Raw genomic sequence first — 18,851 nt, 5'->3', positions numbered from 1 at the left:
GCCCGTGCTCTAGAGCCCAGGAGACAGCGCTACTGAGCCACAAGTTGCACTACTGAAACCTGCACACCCTAGAAGCCATTCTCTGCACCAAGAGAAGCCCCTGCAGAGACGCCCATGCACCACAACTAGAGAGCAGCCCCACCAGCCGCAACCAGAGGAAAGCCTGCACCGCAACCAACAACAAGCAGAGCCAAAAACAAATAATGTTTTTAAGCGGGCAGAAGATCTACATAGACATTTTTCCAAAGATGACATACAAATGGCTAAAAAGCACATGAAAAGATGCTCAACATCACTAATTATTAGAGAAATGCAATTCAAAACTATAATGAGGTATCACCTCAGATGGGTCAGAATGGCCATAATCAAAAAGTCTACAAACAATAAATGCTGGAGCAGGTGCACAGAAAAGGGAACTTTCCTACTGTTGGTGGGAATGTAAAGTGGACAGCACTATGGAAAACAGTATGGAGGGTCTTTAAAAAAATAAAAGCAGAGCTACCATGTGATCCAGCAACCCCACTCCCAGGCATATATACAAAGAAAAAACCATTTGAAAAGATACATGCATCCCAGTGTTCACTGCAGCACTATTTACAACAGCCAGGACATGGAAGCAACCTAAAAATGCTCATTGACAGATGAATGGTTTTAGAAGATGTAGTATATATATACAATAATAATAATCTGAATAATCAGTTCAGTTAGTTCAGTTCAAAATAATGAAATAATGCCGTTTGCAGCAACAGGGATGGATTTATAGATTGTTCTAATGAGTGAAGTCAGACAATCATACAATATTGCTTATATGTGGAATCTAATAAAAGAGTACAAATGAACTTATCTACAAAACAGAGAGCTACAGATGTAGAAAACAACTAATGGTTACCAGAGGGTAAGAGCAGGGGGATAAATTGGAGGATTGGGATTGACATATATACACCACTATACATAAAACAGACAACTAATGAGGATCTACTGTAGAGCACAGAGAACTCCACTCAATACTCTGTACCAGCCTAAATATGGGAAAAGAATCTAAAAAAGAGTGGATATACATATAACTGATCCACTTCACTGTGGACCTGAAACTAACATAAGACTATAAAGCAACTGTACTCCAATAAAAATTAAAAAAAAAAACAAAAAAAACAAATCAGCCTACCATATGACCCAGCAATTCCACTTACGGGCATACATCCAAAGATATCATTTCTTGAAGAGATTATCTGGATGCCTAGGCTCAGTTCAGGATTATTCACAATAGCCAAGATATGCAAACAACCTACCTGTCCATCAGCAGATAAACAGATAAGGTAGGGTTGTGTGTATTAACATATTAACTAGTCACAAGAAAGAAGGAAATTCTGAAATTTGCAGCAACGTGGAAGAATCTAGGGCACACAATAATAAGTGAAATCAGCCAGAAAGACAAATACTGTATGATCACCCTCATAAGTGGAATCTAAAAAAAAAAGTGTCCAACTCACAGAAACAGAGAGTAGAATGGTGGTCACCAGGGCCTGGGAGAGATGGAGAGATGCTGGTCAAAGGGCAGAAGCCTTCCCTGATAAGATGAATAAGCTCTGGGGAATTTAACATGCAGCACAGTGACCACAGTCAACAATACTGTGAGTGCCTGAAAACTGCTGAAAGAACAGACTGTAAGGATTCTCACTACAAGGAAAAGAAAAAAGGCAACTGAGGTGATGGATGTGTTCATTAACCTGACTGTGGTAATTATTTCACAAAATACATATATGTCAAATTACCATGTTGTATACTTTAAATAAACACAATTTTGTTAATTACACTTTAATTAAACTGACAAAAGCTTGAATATTTATATACATATTTACATTTAAAAATATACAGTAAGATACAGACATCAACCACATATTTACATCCTTCTCAATCTCAAAGCTAAAGTCAAGTGCAGTGGGAACACATTAGAAGACTTCCCACCAAAGTCAGAGGCCAAACAAAGCCACGCACCTCACCACCAGTGTTTACCACTGCTGTGGAGGAGCCACCCATCACAAAAGACAACAGAAGGAAGACACAGGTGTACAACCAGAGCAAACATTTATTTGTGGATAATATTATAAACCTAAAAAATCCAAGAGAAGCAACTGAAGACCTATCACAATTAATTAAAAATCAGGTAAGATGATGAAAATTAATATATACAAATCAACAATTCCACATACATCATCATCAAGTAGATAGAAAGGAAAATGCTTCAGCATTAAAAACAAACAAGAAAGACCTGAGAATACACTTGGCATAAAATCCAAGTGTATTAAGAAATCCATCAAAACTAAAACCAAACTCAGAGAGAAAGCCATGTAATCTTAGCAGGGAAGATTCATCATCAAAATGTCACTTTTCTTACACTAAGCTAAAACTGTAATTTAGTCCCAATAAAAACAAACAGGACTTTCAACAAACAAACTTGTCTTAAAGTTCATAAAGAAAAACAAAAAACAGCAAGGAAAGTTGTGAAAAATAAAGATAATGAATTAGAATTTACTTTACCAAACATGAAATATGCTATAAAACTAGGGTAACTAAAACAATATGATACCAACACATTAAAACATGGATTAATATCTACAATTGAAAGTCCAGAAATAGACCCAATATACATGATATGTGGCAAAGTACATCATACATAGTAAATGATAAAGGATATTTAAAGAAGTGGGGAAAAGATGAATTGTTCAATAAAAGGTAGTTCAACAAATGAGCAGCCAATTGGGAAAAATTAAATTGGACCCACACTTCACACTAAAAAAAATTCCAAATGGATAAAGGTAAAAAATGAAACATAAAAGGTAAAAAGGTAAAAAATGGATAAAAGGTAAAAAATGAAACATAAAAAGTACTTTAAGAAACCACAGGATAATTTTTCATACACTTCTACCAGGGAATATCTTTCTATGTATGACAGAGAACCCATAAGCCTTAAAAAGTCAATTAAAAATCAATTTTTTTTTCATGACAAAACCATCCTAAGTATCAATAAAAAATATTTTAAAATCTATAAAAATATAACTGCAATTCCTATCACTGACAAAATGCAAAGTTTCTTCCTATATAATTTTTTTTTTACAAAATTAAGAAACACCAAAGCCCAGTAGAAAAACAGGCCAAGGATACAAACTGACTTCACAGAAAACTAAAATGGCCCTTAAACCTTAACTTTGCTACAGGATGAACTAAGAAGTTTTGGGGGAAAAAAATCTAGTTTTTTTAAGCTAACAGACTGGCAAAGATCAGGACTTCCTGGTGATTCAGCAGTTAAAAATCTGCCTCGCAATGCAGGGGACACGGGCTTGATCCCTGGTCCAGAAGCTAGATCCCACAGGACTCGGAGCAACTAAGCCCGCGAGTCACAGCCACTGAGCCACTGAGCCACAACCAGAGAGACCATATGATGCAACAAAGATCCCCCGTGCTGCAACTAAGACTCGAAACGGCTAAATATATAAATTTAAAAACAAACAAAAAAACTGGCAAAGTCCAAACTGTGAGATATCACAGTGTTGGTGAGGGTGTGGATAAACAGGCACTGCCAAACTGGCTGGGAGCCTAAGTGGACAAAACCTCTACGGAGGTTTAACTTGTAAGAGCTATCAAAACCACAGAAGCACATACTCACCTCCCAGCGCTCCTGCCTCAGGTAAGTGAATGGACACACACCCTTGGCCATGCGTGGACTGATGTATACAGAACGCGCCTCAGCGGTGTCTGCATTAGCAAAATGTAAAACACCTTACATATCCATCCATAGAGCGCTGGCTAAATAAAAGTACATCCTGACAATGGAATATTCTCCAGTTGTAAAAGACAATAAAAAGCTCTTCCGTATTGACAATGATCTATCACAAACAGAGAAAAGAGCAAGTGTGCTACTTTTCATGTAAAAGAAAGGAGCTCTCTGTGTGTTCGTCTGTATTATGCACAGAACAGGCCTGAACAGACACTTGAGAACTTGTAACTCTGGCTGCCTCTGGGAAAAGGATCTGGTGGCCAGGGGCAAGATGGAAGGGAAACGTTCTGGTGTATACCCTGTTGTACCTTTTAAATTTTGTGCTATGTGAATACAGTACTGCCCTGAAAAGCTAAAATTAAAAAAAAAAAAAAAAAATGAAAGCCTCCTTCTAGGAGCAGCAGCCTTCTATTCTGAGCTTCTGTAACTGTATTTCCACTTGGCCCTGTGTTTATTCTGACTTTCCCAGCCTCCCCTGACTGACTGCAGTCCCTCCTGGGAGGTCACGGCTGAATCACCTTTGTGTTCCCTAGAGTGGTCAGCACCTCCTTTGGGGCCAAAAGGAAAGTCACTATAGGTCTGTTTACTGTGCTAAACTAGTCCACTGGTGCAAAGAATTCATCTTTGGAGGGCAAGTTGATTTGGAAAGTGGATCAATGATCAGGACAGGAAATTCTGCTTCTCTAAGCATTAAAATTACCCAAATAAGCTGGAAGGATTTTCAGCAGACTTAAATTAACAGTACTGAAAAAAGAAAGGAGTTTCAGTTAACGAACAAAAGCTGATTTCAAAGAATTTGAAGCCTGAAAACATCATATTCAAGAGGATGACTATTGCCACAATTAGGATAATTGTTGGGATGGCGCAGCAATACTCGTATTGAAGGAAGACTAAGTTAAACGGTTGTGATGATCATCGCAAAAAACCATTACAGGATGCTGACCCCTCTGCACAATTCAGCATCAACAGATACATTGAAGACTTTTTCTTCCACAACACCAGCAACCTACATTTTCATTCCCTCTTGACGTGGTCAGCAATGACTAACAAATGGACTGAACTGACTGCTAAGAACATGGGCAAAGAATCTGTTTTAAAGCTAGAAACAACACAGGAGTTCAATAGGGCAGCCCTGTCATTTCGTAAGACTGCAGGCCCAGAGGTAGGGTGCCCTCAGCCTTGGTCTCAGAAGCATGGCCAGGACCAGACTCCTGCTCTCAGCCACACATGGGTATGTCCAGACCTCACAGAACGGAAGCCTCTTGCCTGTGGCTTCCTGAGAGAAGTGTGTTCTTCTGCAAAGTACCATGCTTCTTGAGAGTTTTCTCAAAAGTGAAGGTGTGATGAGTTTAGATTTTATTACTGTCTCAAGAGCTTTTAATATAAACACCACATGGAAGATGGTTGCATTCCAAACACAAAACATGCAGAAGACCTGTTTGTGAGGGAGAGAGTGCCAAAGAGAGCCAAGAGATGAGAGGGACACCTGGTAAAAGTTTTTTCAGCAACTGGTGCTGGGAAAACATGACAGCCCCACACAAAAAAGTTCAAGTGGACCCTTGTATCATATACAAAAACTAACTCAAAATCAATCAAAGACCTAAACAAAGAACTAGAACTAATAAAACTCTTAAAAACAGGGGTAAAACCTTCATGATACTGATTCTGAAAGGATTTTGTGGATGTGACACCAAAAGCACAGAAAAACAACAACAACAACAGATAACAAAATCACTTTTGTACCTCAAAGAAAACTATCAACAGAGTGAAGAACAACCCACAGAATGGAAGAATATATTTGCAAGTCATGTATCTAAGAAGAGATTAATATCCAGAATATAGAAAGAACTGCCACAACTCAGCAACAACAAAAAACTCGATTCAAAAATGGGTAAGTAGGGACTTCCCTAGGGGTCCGAAAGACTCTGTGCTTCCAATGCAACGGGCATAGGTTTGATCCCCGGTCAGGGAACTAAGATCCCATGTGCCCGCTGCATGGCCAAAAAAAGAAAAAAAAGGGCAAAGGACTTGAATAGATACATTGAATATAAATGATCAAAAAGCACATAAAACTGCTCAACATCACTAATCATTACAGAAATAGAAATCAAAGCCATAATGACATATCACTTCACACCCAATAGGTCGGCTCTTATTTCTTAAAAAAAAGAAAAATAACAAGTGTCAGGACACATGACTGTGCTTGCAATTCATCTAAAAACTAAGACATATTATTTGAGAAAATGTATTAAGGAATTTGGAGGGAAATCGCTGTTATTACTTTATATGCAACATACACTGTATGTATGTTCTGTATATGTATAATCAATGCACTATTTCTTTTCAGTCTGGTTCTGGGAGTTATGTGAATGCACAATTATTATAGTACCCCCCACAAAATAAAAGGGACTTCCCTAGCAGTCTAGTGGTTAAGACTGCGCTTCCAATGCAGGGGTGCAGGTTCGATCCCTGGTTGAGGAACTAAGACCCCACATGCTGTGTGGCGTAGCCAAGAAATAAGTATTGGTAAGGATGAGACATAACTAAGTGATACATCACAATGGATCACTACTCTCTGCTTTTGTGTATATTTCAATTTAATGATAATAAACATTAATAGGCAGAGAAATCCTTTGAAATGTACAAGGCTTTTTCAGAATGTACCCCTTTACAAAATTTAGCAGCAATGAATACACAAGGATCAAAGATCTGAACTTAAGACTATAAAAACTCTTAAAAGAAAACAAAGGGCAAAAGCTTCATGTTAGATTTGACAATTCCTTGGTATAACACCAAAGGCACAGGGAACAAATGAAACGTAAACAGACTGAACTTCATAAAAATTTTTAAATTGTGTGCATCAAAAGAAACTATCAACAGAGAACTTCCCGGGATCCAATGGCTACGGCTCTGCATACTCACTTCCGAGGCCCCAGATCCCTGGTTGTACAGCATGGACCAAAAACACAAAGATACTGTCAACAGAGTAAAAAGGCAACCCACAGAATGGGAGAAAATATTTACAAATCATATATCTGACAAGGGATTAATATCTAGAATATAAAGAAAAGTCCTAGAACTCAACAACTGAAAAATCTGATACGAAGTTAAAAGTTTAAAAACAAATAAATAAAAAGTTTTAAAAAGTGATCTGATTAAAAAATGGGCAAAGGGCTTGAACAGACATTTCCCCAAAGAAGATATACAAATGGCTAATAAAAGCATGAAAATATGCTCAACATTACTGATCACTAGGGAAATGCAAACTGAAATTACAATGAGTCAATAGCAACCACGGAAAACACTTCAGAAATATTAACAGAACTTGCTCTGAACCGAGGACAGTGCTAGTGCCACAGCTGCTGGGGTTAAAAAGACAAAAACAAAAACTCACCACTGAACTGTGTCAATCCAGACTCCTGACCATTTATAAACATTTAGGAAGGCAGGGTTTAGCAACGTGAAGTGAAGCAGAGGGCTAGTAATTTGAGACAATATACAATCAATACTGGGCTTCCCTGGCAGCTCAGAGGTAAAGAATCAGCCTGCAATGCAGGAACCACAGGAGCCACGGGTTCAATCCCTGGGTGGGGAAGATCCCCTGGAGGAGGGCATGGCAACTCACTCCAGTATTCTTGCCTGGAAGCATGGTGGGCTATATACAGTCCATAGGGTCACAAAGAGTTGGACACACTGAAGAGACTTAGCGCACACACACAATCGATACTAGGTTGTGGGTTCAGAATACAGACTCATCATTTCTTTCTTCGTGAATTTAAGCAGATGCCAGTATACTTAAATACATATTGCTGCAACCTTACATCAATTTATTAGACATCTGCTTTGTTGTCTCTTTCATCCATTTTATAAACTGTATAAGCACAAATTTAAGGCAGTCTTTACCATTTTTTAAAAATTTATTTATTTTAATTGGAGGCTAGTTACTTTACAATATTGTAGTGGGTTTTGCCATACATTGACCTGAATCAGCCATGGGTGTACATATGAGTACTTACCATTTAAATTATGAATACTTTTAAAAGGTTTTAAGGTCAAATTGAGTACATGAACTTCAGGAATATTAAAAAAAAAAAGGTCAACTCTGTGATTATGATATTTAATTGTTAAACTGCTTATGCTATAATAAATTTCAAAGTACACATGTAAAATGAGATTTAGAAATGCTGCTCTCTTCTAGGCTCATATCTTCTAGAGTACACTTCCACTTCCGCCTTAGTTACTGAAGATATCTTTCTGAATCAGTGTATGATGCTGTCAACGGATCCTATCTCAGGTCATAAGTCTTCACTTGCAAACATTAAGAAAATTACTCTTAATCTGAATACTGATCAAGGGATAAATTTTAATTGTATTATTTGTTAAATGCTGGACTATATTACAGAAAATGTTTTTTCAAGAAATCATTTTAAGTATATAGATCAGTGTTTTTTACAGGTAAAATGCTAAAATAAGCTGCCCATGATAGATATGAATATATCTGAGTTTTATAGAATATTACAAATTAACAACAGGAAAAAATATTTATTTTATACAACAAATACATTCACACAAATTTGTAGGACTTACAAAGAATTGATATCTGAGAAAAGCTTTGGTTCGCTTACACTACATACACGTTCAGAGCATTAGGCACCTTGTACTTGAAACCTGTGACAAACTGGCAGATGTTTAAAGGGGAAGCATTACCGCAAAATGAACAACTTCATTTTTCTAAAGACTGTGCTCCGCAAATTTGATCGGTAAAGCTCTTTATTTAGAGTTCTGAAGAAATATTCTCTCTTCAATGAAACATTTTCACACTGGAATGATGTAAGTTAAAGTGATAAAGAGTATTATTAAAATAAATGTTTATATATAATAAAAGAAAATTATTCTTAAAATGTATTCTGAGTGAATAGTTGAGATCTGTACTATGCAACCATTTTCTATGTTGATTTTAAGTGATCTTTTAAGAAATTTGTTCACCAAAAAAATATTTTATAAAAACTACAAAGAGAGATAATCACCTCATAGGCATTACAATGGCTACTATCAAAAAATGAGAAAACAACAAGTGTTAGCAAGGATGTGAAGAAACTGGAACCCTTGTGCATTGCTGGCAAGAATGTAAAATGGTACAGCCTCTGGGGAAAACAGTCTGATGGTTCCAAAAAAATGAATCATAGAATTACCATACAATCCAGCAATTCCACTTCCATACTGGCCCAAGAGAACTGAAAACAAGGACTTGAACCAATATTTGTATACCCAAGTTATCAGCAGCATTACTCACAACAGCCAGAAGGTGGAAACAATAAAAATGTCTATCAACAGATGAATGGATAAACAAAATGAGGTATACACAGAATATTATTCAGCTTTAAAAAGGAAGTAATTCTGACCCATGCTACAACATGAGAATATTATGCTACATGAAACACACCAGTCACAAGAGAGTAACAGGGTATAATTCCATTTACATGATATACTTAGTCAAAATCATAGTTATATAAAGTATTTAGGATGGTTACTGCCAGGTACTTGGGAGAGGAGAAAATGAGTTACTACTTAATGGATATAGAGTTTCAGTTTTGCAAAATGAGGAGAGATACAGAGAGAATGGGCTTCCCCGGTAGATCAGCTGGTAAAGAATCCGCCAGCAATGCAGAAGGTCCCGGTTCGCTTCCTAGCTCAGGAAGCTCCCCTGGAGAAGGGATAGGCTATCCACTCCAGCATTCTTGGGCTTCCCTGGTGGATCAGAAAGTAAAGAATCTGCCTGCAATGCGGGAGACCTGGCTTTGATCCCTGGGCTGGGAAGATCCCCTGGAGGAGGGCATGGCAAACCACTTCAGTATTCTTGCCTGCAGAATCCCAAGGACAGAGGAGCCAGGTGGGCTACAGTTCACGGCGTCGCCGAGTCAGACACAACTATCCACATCACAGAAAGTATGGTGGTGATGTTGTGAAAATTTATAAATGTTTTTTAATATCACTGAACTGTACACTTAAAATGGTTAATATGGAAACTTGTATATTTACCACAAGAGAAAACTGGAACAACAAAAAACAATGAGGAAATGGCAGGGGGCAAGCAAAAGCAGGCTTCAGAGGGATTCAAGTGTATGAAAAAAAATGAAAGGATATAGAATAGCAAGACAGATTTGGAGACAAGAATGTAATCACTGTAATGTTTAGAAAAGACATGAAATGTGTTTTTTATGGTAAAATTTGAGAGAAAGAGCAAAATGTCTAGCCATTAAAAAGAAAAAAGAAAAAAAAAAAAAACAATGTTATAAGCCAGAAGAACACACAAGCCAGAGAACTCTCAATATAAATGAGACTATGAGCTCCCTAGGGACCCAGGCAAAGAGAGAACCATTCTGACACAGTTCACAGTATGGTTTAAACAAAATCAAATCAATGGTTCAGAAGAGGCATGACCACTCCCAGGCACTGGACCTGAAGGAAATTTCTAATTGGACTCACAGATTTTCTTGGAGGCTTCTTGTACAGCTCTTAACACAAGCTGATGGGGCCGTGTGAAGCGGAAGGAGGCCAGAAATATGCTAATGATCCAGTTTCATTCAAAGAAAAAACACTGCCTGGAACAGGTGCACCGAGCCTGTGCCAGAACAACCCCATGGACATCCTTTACCACAGCTGAGTTCAGGACAGCTTTTATCCTCCTGACAAGAATATGAGATGCAACATTCTCTGCTGCCTGCTGAAGGCAGGTCTTGATATTCCTAACAGTCACTGTTGCTGGGGGGACAACTGAGAATGAATGTCAAACCCAACCAGGGCTCATGCCTGAAAGATGAGAACTAATCGCTCCCTGAAGCTGGGACAGCACAGGGCTTCCCTGGTGGCTCAATAGATAAGAATCCAATTGTCAATGCAGGAGACACGGGTTCAATCCATGGTGTGGGAAGATCCCATGTGCCATGGAGCAACTGGGCCTGTGCACTGCAACTGTTGGGCCTGTCCTCTGCAGCCCAAGAGCCTCAACTGCTGAGCCCATGTGTCCCAACTACTGGAGCCTGGGTACCCTGGAGCCTGTGCTCAGCAACAAAAGAAGCCCCCACAGTGAAAAGCCCACACGTGGCAGCTGGAGCGTAGCCCTCACTCACTGCAACGAGGGGATCCAACACAGCCAAAAATAAATGAATGAATAAATTTATTTTAAAAATTCTTCCATCCAAGTGGCCTCTTACAAAAAAAAAAATAAAGATAAGGCAGCATAAACACTGCCTGGCAGAGGGGAGAAGGGGTGGATGTGCCAGCCTGGGGCAGATTATAAGAGTGGGGAGCTACTGAAGATTGTTGAGAAAGAGAGACCATGATTGAAGACTTTGTGAGTGACAGCACAGCCTTCTGAAAGGTGCAAACGAAGCCCACAGCCACATGTAGCAGGCTGGACTGGACAAGGCTGCTCAAAGGGAAAGCCACTGAAAAACATCAAAATAAATGAGAGCCCATGTTTTTTAAAAAAAAATCAAAAATGTTCTACAACAGTTTTATACATGAAAAAAATGTTCACACAGAAAATGGATACAGAACAGTATGAACCCATTACACAGAGAAAGAAAATAAGAATGAGCAAGAAAGAAGCCTGAGAAGAACCCTGCAGGTGGTTACCACTGGGATTACAGACAATGTAAATTCTGTGCGCGCATATGGGTGAGCTTATCAATTTTTAAGAAGATGAGTGATTCGAATTAAAACAACAACTCTAATTCCTCAACCTAGAAACTGCAGGGAAAGCAAAAACAGCACTACAGTTGAGAATATAATTATGACATTATCTACAAATAAGAAAGAAATGGACTAAAACCAAGAGCCAGATACGCACAGATCTTCCTCAGTTTACAGTGGAGGCACATCCTGATGCGCGCGTGCGCGCGCGTGTGTGTGTTAGTCGCTCAGTTGTGTCCGACTCTCGGAAACTCCATGACTGTACCCTGCCAAGCTCCTCTGTCTGTGGAATTCTCCAGGCAAGAACACTGGAGCAGGTTGCCATGCCCTCCTCCAGGTACATGCTGATAAGCCCATCCTAAGCTGAAAACACTGCAATGCCGAAATTGCATTTACTGCACCCAGCCTGCTGAATGTCATCACTTAGCCTAGCCTACCTTAGATGCACTCAGATCACTGACATTAAAGTTGGGCAAAATCATCTAACCCAAAGCCTATTTTATAATAGTGTTGAATATCTCATGTAACTTACTGAATACCATACTGAAAAATACCAAAATACCAAAATGAAAAAATGGTTGTCTGAATACAGAATGGCTCTAATTGTATTAGTTGGTCACCCACATGAGATCCAACCAGTCCATTCTGAAGGAGATCAGTCCTGGATGTTCTTTGGAAGGAATAATGCTAAAGCTGAAACTCCAGTACTTTGGCCACCTCATGCGAAGAGTTGACTCACTGGAAAAGACTCTGATGCTGGGAGGGATTGGGGGCAGGAGGAGAAGGGGATGACAGAGGATGAGATGGCTGGACGGCATCACTGACTCGATGGACGTGAGTCTGAGTGAACTCCGGGAGTTGGGGATGGACAGAGAGACCTGGCGTGCTGCGATTCATGGGGTCCTAAAGAGTCAGACACGACTGAGCGACTGAACTGAACTGAACATGAGTACGTGTCTGACTGGGAGCTGGGCTCAATGCCGCTGTCCAGCATCACGGGAGTGTGGCTGTCAACATATCACAGGCCTGAAAAGATTAAAAATTCAAAATTTGGAGCATGGTTTCTACTGAATATATGATTGCTTTGGCACCATCATATCGCTGAAAAATGGTAAGTTGAGTCATCATTAATTCAGAGGACTGCCCGAGGTTGGCAAAACTAAGGCAATGCTGATGAGATTCTAAGTGAAACATGAAAACACTGACCTCGTGCTCTGGTTTTAGAGCCAGGGCTCTCAAACTGCGGTTCCCTCAGGCAGCAGTGGCTCAGCAGTAAAGAATCCGCCTGCAATGCAGGAGACACAGGAGAAGCAAGTTCAATCTCTGGGTCAGGAAGATCCACTGAAGAAAGACATGGCCACCCACTCCAGTATTCTTGCCTGGAGAATCCCATGGACAGAGGAGCCTGGTGGGCTACAGTGCATGGGGTCACAAGAGTCAGACACGACTTATCAACTAAGCATGCAAGGCAACAGTAGCACCACTGAGCAACTTGTTTGAATTTCAAATTCCAGGGTCTACCCCTGACCTACAGATTCTGGAGGTGAGGTTAAAACAACTCCTCCAGGTAATTTCAACTCACACTTAAGTTTGAGAACCTAGGTATGAAGTAATACTGTCTCATCTGGATACTATCAGCTTATATAATTAGGAAACTACATTTCTTGCTCAAAACCCATTCTGTTATTTTAACCTAAACTCCTGAAGAACACTAATCTATTCAATTGTGAAATAAGCTGGAAGATGACAAAGATTTTTTTAATTAGATACAATTCTGAAACCACTCATTCTGAAATAATGTACTAACCACTGCAGTGGAATGAACTAAAGAATCTAGTTTGTAAAAAGTGATAAGGAATCAACATGCTTACAATTTCAACATTTAGATGATATGAAAATATTCTAAGGTTGCAGAATACCACAACTACAACTATTATAAATGCCATATTTGTATACACTGATTAGTCTCTTGGGCTTCGAACTCAATTAAGTTGTTTAAAATAGAAGTTCACCTGCTACAATGTTGGTGGGAATGCAAACTGATACAGCCAATAAGAGGAACAGTATGAAGGTTCCTTAAAAAGCTAGAAACGGAACTACCATATGAACCTGCAATCCCACTCCTGGGCACATATCTGGAGAAAAACATAATCTAACAGTATACACGCTCCCGTGTTCACTGCAGCACTGCTTACAACAGCCAAGACAGGGAGCAGCCTAAATGCCCATCAACACAGGAATGGACAAAGAACCTGCGGTACATAAACACAACGGAATATTACTCAGCCATTGAAAAGAATGAAATAATGTCATTTGCAGCAACACAGATGGACCTAGAGAGTGTCAAACTGAGTGAAGTAAGTCACGCAGAGAAGGAAAAATATCTTATGACCTCCCTTACATGTGAAATCTAAAAGAAATGATACAAATGGATTTTCTTACAAAACAGAAAATGAACTTATGGTTGCCAGGGGGGAAGGGAAAGTTAGGGACTTTGGGAAGGCCATGTACACACCGCTCTATTTAAAAGAGATAACCAACAAGGACCTACCACATAGCATGTGGAATTCGGCTCAATGTTACAGTATGTGACAGCCCGAATGGGAGTAGGGTTTGGGAGAGAATGGATACATATATATGCATGGCCAGTCCCTCTGCGGCTCACCTGAAACTATCACAATGTTGTTACTTGGCTATACTCCAATATAAAATTAAAAAGTTAAACTCTGAAAAAAAACAGAAGAGGTTCAACAAAATTTTTTCTTTTCTTTTTTTTTTTTTTTTTTGGCCACACCACACAGCTTGTGGTACCTTAGTTTCCTGAAGTACCCAGGCCCTCATCAATGAAAGCACAGAGCCCTAACCTCTGGACAGCCAGGGAATTCCTAAAGCTTTAACTTCTAAAGGGCTATATCAGTCACTATAGCTTCAAAGGTAAAGAGTACTACTATATTTGCAACATAAAGGCTACTGAAAAACCAAATCTTTCACACTCAGAATACAATTTCTAAAATAATTTATAATTGGTTATTAATATGAAATACCCTGATTATGTAGAATTACACTGAACTTCACTAGACTTCCAACTTAGGAACAAAGGGTTAGCATGACACATTACATATTTTATGAATTCAGAAAATGCTGAGTATTAAATAAACCAGGGGGTTCTTAATGTTTTTATGAACTCCCAACAACAAAAACTCAAGTACATATCCCCAATATGTGTGTACATATCTCCAATTTTTGTGCAAAAATTATATGTATGTACTACTGTGATCAAGATCGCCAGGAGAAATATCAATAACCTCAGATATGCAGATGACACCACCCTTATGGCAGAAAGTGAAGAAGAACTAAAGAGCCTCCTGATGAAAGAAAAAGAGGAGAGTGAAAAAGTTGGCTTAAAGTTCAACATTCAGAAAACGAAGATCATGGCATCCGGTCCCATCACCTCATGGGAAATAGATGGGGAAACAGTGGAAACAGTGTCAGACTTTATTTTTTTGGACTCCAAAATCACTGCAGATGGTGACTGCAGCCGTGAAATTAAAAGACGCTTACTCCTTGGAAGGGAAGTTATGACCAACCTAGATAGCATATTAAAAAGCAGAGACATTACTTTGCCAACAAAGGTCTGTTTAGTCAAGGCTACGGTTTTTCCAGTAATCATGTATGGATGTGAGAGCTGGACTATAAAGAAAGCTGAGTGCCGAAGAATTGATGCCTTTGAACTGTGGTGTTGGAGAAGACTCTTGAGAGTCCCTTGGACTGCAAGGAGATCCAACCAGTCCATGCTAAAGAAGATCAGTTCCAGGGGTTCATTGGAAGGACTGATGTTGAAGTTGAAACTCCAATACTTTGGCCACCTGATGCGAAGAGCTGACTCATTTGAAAAGACCCTGATGCTGGGAAAGATTGAGTGCAGGAGGAGAAGGGGACAATGGAGGATGAGATGGTTGGATGGCATCACCAACTCAATGGACATGGGTTTGGGTAGACTCCAGGAGTTGGTGATAGACAGGGAGGGCTGGCGTGCTGCAGTTCATGGGGTCGCAAAAAGTCGGACACGACTGAGTGCCTGAACTGAACTACTGTGATAATACCAACTGTACTTATAAAATACAAAACAAAACAAACAAACAAAAAAAAAACAAAATTAAGGCTGAAATAAAAAGACTGGCTTTATTTTTTTTCCCTGAGACCCATGTGCCCCCGTGATGCATACACACACCCTCTTTGGACTCTACTGCAAAACTGCACAGCCCAGCAGGCCTGCAAGCTGTGTCCCAGACCAGTCAAGGGGGAAGCTATGGAATACAGAGGTCAAATGAATATCTCCCTCCTGTTGAGTTCGACCATCCCTGACTCAAGCCTGTGACTCTGGGCTCCTCCCTTCACCCCAACATCGTCTTCTGCTACCTCTCATTTGGCGGGTAGTGGAGAAGACTATGAAGCCAGCAGACGCAAGAACGGCATAAAAGCATGGACTCTGTTTTCAGACAAACCTGGATTTGCAACTGGGCTCGGCTCCTAACTCACCGGGTTACCCAGGGCCAGTCAGAAAACGTTTCTAAAACTAATGAGTAAAGAGGGTGATAACAGGGTCATCTCTCCTGGTTATTATGATGGTTAAGAGAGATAGGCTGCCATGAGAGCACTCAGCAGAGACTCTAGATAGCCCAAGTGCTCAATAAAATATCTTACCCAGAATTATTACTTCAGGAAGCAAAAGAAGTCACCTGAACTTTGTTTCAGCAGCCAACTCAAGAAGGGAATATGTTACTGTGGAAGGCCTCCCTTGGGGCTCAGCTGGTGAAGAATCCGCCTGCGATACGGGAGACCTGGGTTTGATCCCTGAGTTGGGAAGATCCCCTGGGGAAGGGAACGGCTACCCACTGCAGTATTCTGGCCTGGAGGATTCCATGGACTGGACAGTCCATGCGTCGCAGAGAGTCGGGCACGACTGAGCAGCTTTCACTTCTACCCTCTCCTGTGGAAATAGCAGGCAGTGCTGTCGGGCAGACTTGGTTTGAAGGTCTGATCCCCACTGACAAGCTGGGTGACCCTGGCAACTCCATTTCTCTATGAGCGAGGAGTCTTCTTATTCGTTCAATGGGAGTGATACAAACTCTACACGAAGTGCCTGTCAGAGTCAGTAAAACTAACACTCTCTCTCTTTGTCGCGAAGTCGTGTCCGACTCTTGTGACCCCATGGACTGTAGCCTGCCAGGCTCCTCTGTCCATGGGATTCTCCAGGCAAGAATACTGGAGTGGGTTGCCATTTCCTTCTCCAACACTTGGGAACCAAATGGCCACCGAGGGTGAGGGTAAGCGAATAACACATAAACTAAGTGTTATTCCACAGTCCTTGGGACACATTCAAGTGCACACTAAGAGTAAGCACCCTCTAAAGCCTACCATCAAATGTTAATAAATGCCTATGTACCAAACGCCACAGGTATGGCTCATTTCCCAACTGGACAGGTGACTTCTTCATAACTGCTTGAATTCTTCAAGCAAGCCACAATCTTCATCCTCCGCTGTCATAAACTAGGAGTAGTAGAGTTTTCATACCCATCTCCGGACAGTAGACGAATCCAGATGAGGGGGCGGGGCGGGGGTGGGGGAGACCTAAACCAGTAATGACACAGCGCATGGAGACCACCGCACGGAGACCACAGGGAGAGGTGCTGTTTCTACCACGACAGCAAAAGAAAAGCGGGGTCTCTCAAACACCAGAGGAGCTCATAATCAATGAGAATTACTTCAGCTTCAACAAACCACCGAAAGAATGACTGTAGAGATATATTAATATACATTTTTCACATCACGTGTCCCCCACAGGAAATGCTGCAAATGTGTGAGACACCTAAAACTCTCATCAACATAAAATTATAGACAAGTCGTCAGTTAGAGAACACCTAAAAATACACCCAACCGGACACCCTTGCCCCTGACTCCCTTACAAAAGCTTCAGTTTTTAGCTCGATACCCTAAGATGGCAGCACCCCCATAAGGACACTCCATAACCCAACTTCACAAACGTTGGGTCAGAAGCACCCTCAAAGCTAGCATCGTGAAATAAACCTTTACTAAGTCCTCTTCACAAAACGCATTGCAAAATCCCCAGGAGTTTAGTCGCCCAGCTCTATCACCACAGAGGGTGCGGGCAGTGAGTGAGACGACCAGGGAAAGTCACCACGGCCAAAAGCATGTCCACCTGCACAACCATCCTGACTTCAGGCTCCTGCATGGTACACTGGGGTGATAAGCCCACCCAGAGTATAAACAGAGGCAACGGTAGTAAGCACGTTGATTTGTGAGGGAAACAGAAAACTAGACACCAGGCAGAACCCAGGGAAGCAACTAGCTACGTGTTGCCTCTCAAGCACATTTCACAGAAGAGACAGGTGCGGACAGCGTGCTCTCCCCTCCCCGCAACACCCAGACAGTCCAAAAGCAGGTTCTAGAATCTGCAGCTCCCCGGGGCACAGCGGGGCCCCGGGGGCGCAACAGCGCGACCCCCGGTCAGGCCAGCGGTCGCCGGGGGGCGAGGAGGAGGGCGGCGGGCGCGCGCGGTGGGCCCGGCCAGGGGCGCGGGCGCGGTGAGGGTGGGGTCGCGGCAAGCCGGCCCCCTCTCCGGCGCGGTCTCCCGGCGCGGCCCTCACGGCTGCTGGACAGCGCCCACGCCGGCGCGCCGCGGCCCCCATCCCGGAACCCCGCGGGCCGCGCAGCGTGAGGCCCGGGCCGGCCGGCGGACGCTGAGGGGACGCGCGCGGAGGTACCTGTGGCGGCAACAGCTTCTCGGCGGCGGCGGCGGCGACGGGAGGACGGGGGCGGGGCGCGGCGTGCGCGCTCCCGGCCCGCGCGGTCCGGGGCGAGGCGCCCTCCCTCCCTCACTCCCTCCCTGTTTCTCTCTCCCCGGCGCCCGCGCAGCTCTCCGCCCCTTCACCTCTCACCTCCTACCTTTCCCCTCCCGCTCCCGCCCCCGCCGCACTTCGCACGTGCTCCCAGCGGCGCGCGCATGCGTGGTCGAGCCCTGCCGCCCGCGACTCCCGCTCGCCCCCTGGCGGACGCCGGGCCGAACGACTCCCTGGTAGGGAAGATGTCCGGGCGGGGCCGGCGAGGCAGAGCGTCACGCTGGGACAGAGCCCTGAGTACAGCACCGAAGCTTTTTAACAGAACATTCCAGGGTATATTAGCAAGAACACTCACAGGACGCCCGTGTTCCCTGTTTTATAACAGCGAAAAATTAAAAGGCAGCTGAAGTATGCAACAAATGCAGTTGGGTCAAATTATGTCCATGAAAGTGACTTTCTCTAAGGCCTTTTGAAAACGATGTTGCTGTTCAGTTGCTAAGTCGTGTCTGACTCTGCGACCC

The 18,851-nt window shown here is 42.0% G+C and overlaps 1 protein-coding gene across 3 annotated transcripts in view; it reads right to left on the bottom strand.

Annotated features, from left to right (window-relative positions):
- Positions 1 to 18,387, bottom strand: part of SCAP (SREBF chaperone) — a 98,289-nt gene extending 79,902 nt beyond the window's left edge. For 2 of the 3 annotated variants that reach the window (XM_055558554.1, XM_055558556.1), the window contains exons 1-2: positions 18,256 to 18,387; positions 12,677 to 12,755 (exon numbers count right to left, since the gene is read on the bottom strand). The gene's annotated coding sequence lies outside the window, so the exon portion shown is untranslated. The remainder of the gene's footprint in view (positions 1 to 12,676; positions 12,756 to 18,255) is intronic. The other variant, XM_055558555.1, reaches the window with a different exon arrangement.
- Positions 18,388 to 18,851: the final 464 nt, after the last annotated feature.

Source organism: Bubalus kerabau, chromosome 20 (assembly GCF_029407905.1).
Source record: "Bubalus kerabau isolate K-KA32 ecotype Philippines breed swamp buffalo chromosome 20, PCC_UOA_SB_1v2, whole genome shotgun sequence".
NCBI classification, from domain to species: domain Eukaryota; kingdom Metazoa; phylum Chordata; class Mammalia; order Artiodactyla; family Bovidae; genus Bubalus; species Bubalus kerabau.
This window is presented reverse-complemented; position numbering and strand designations above follow the sequence as displayed.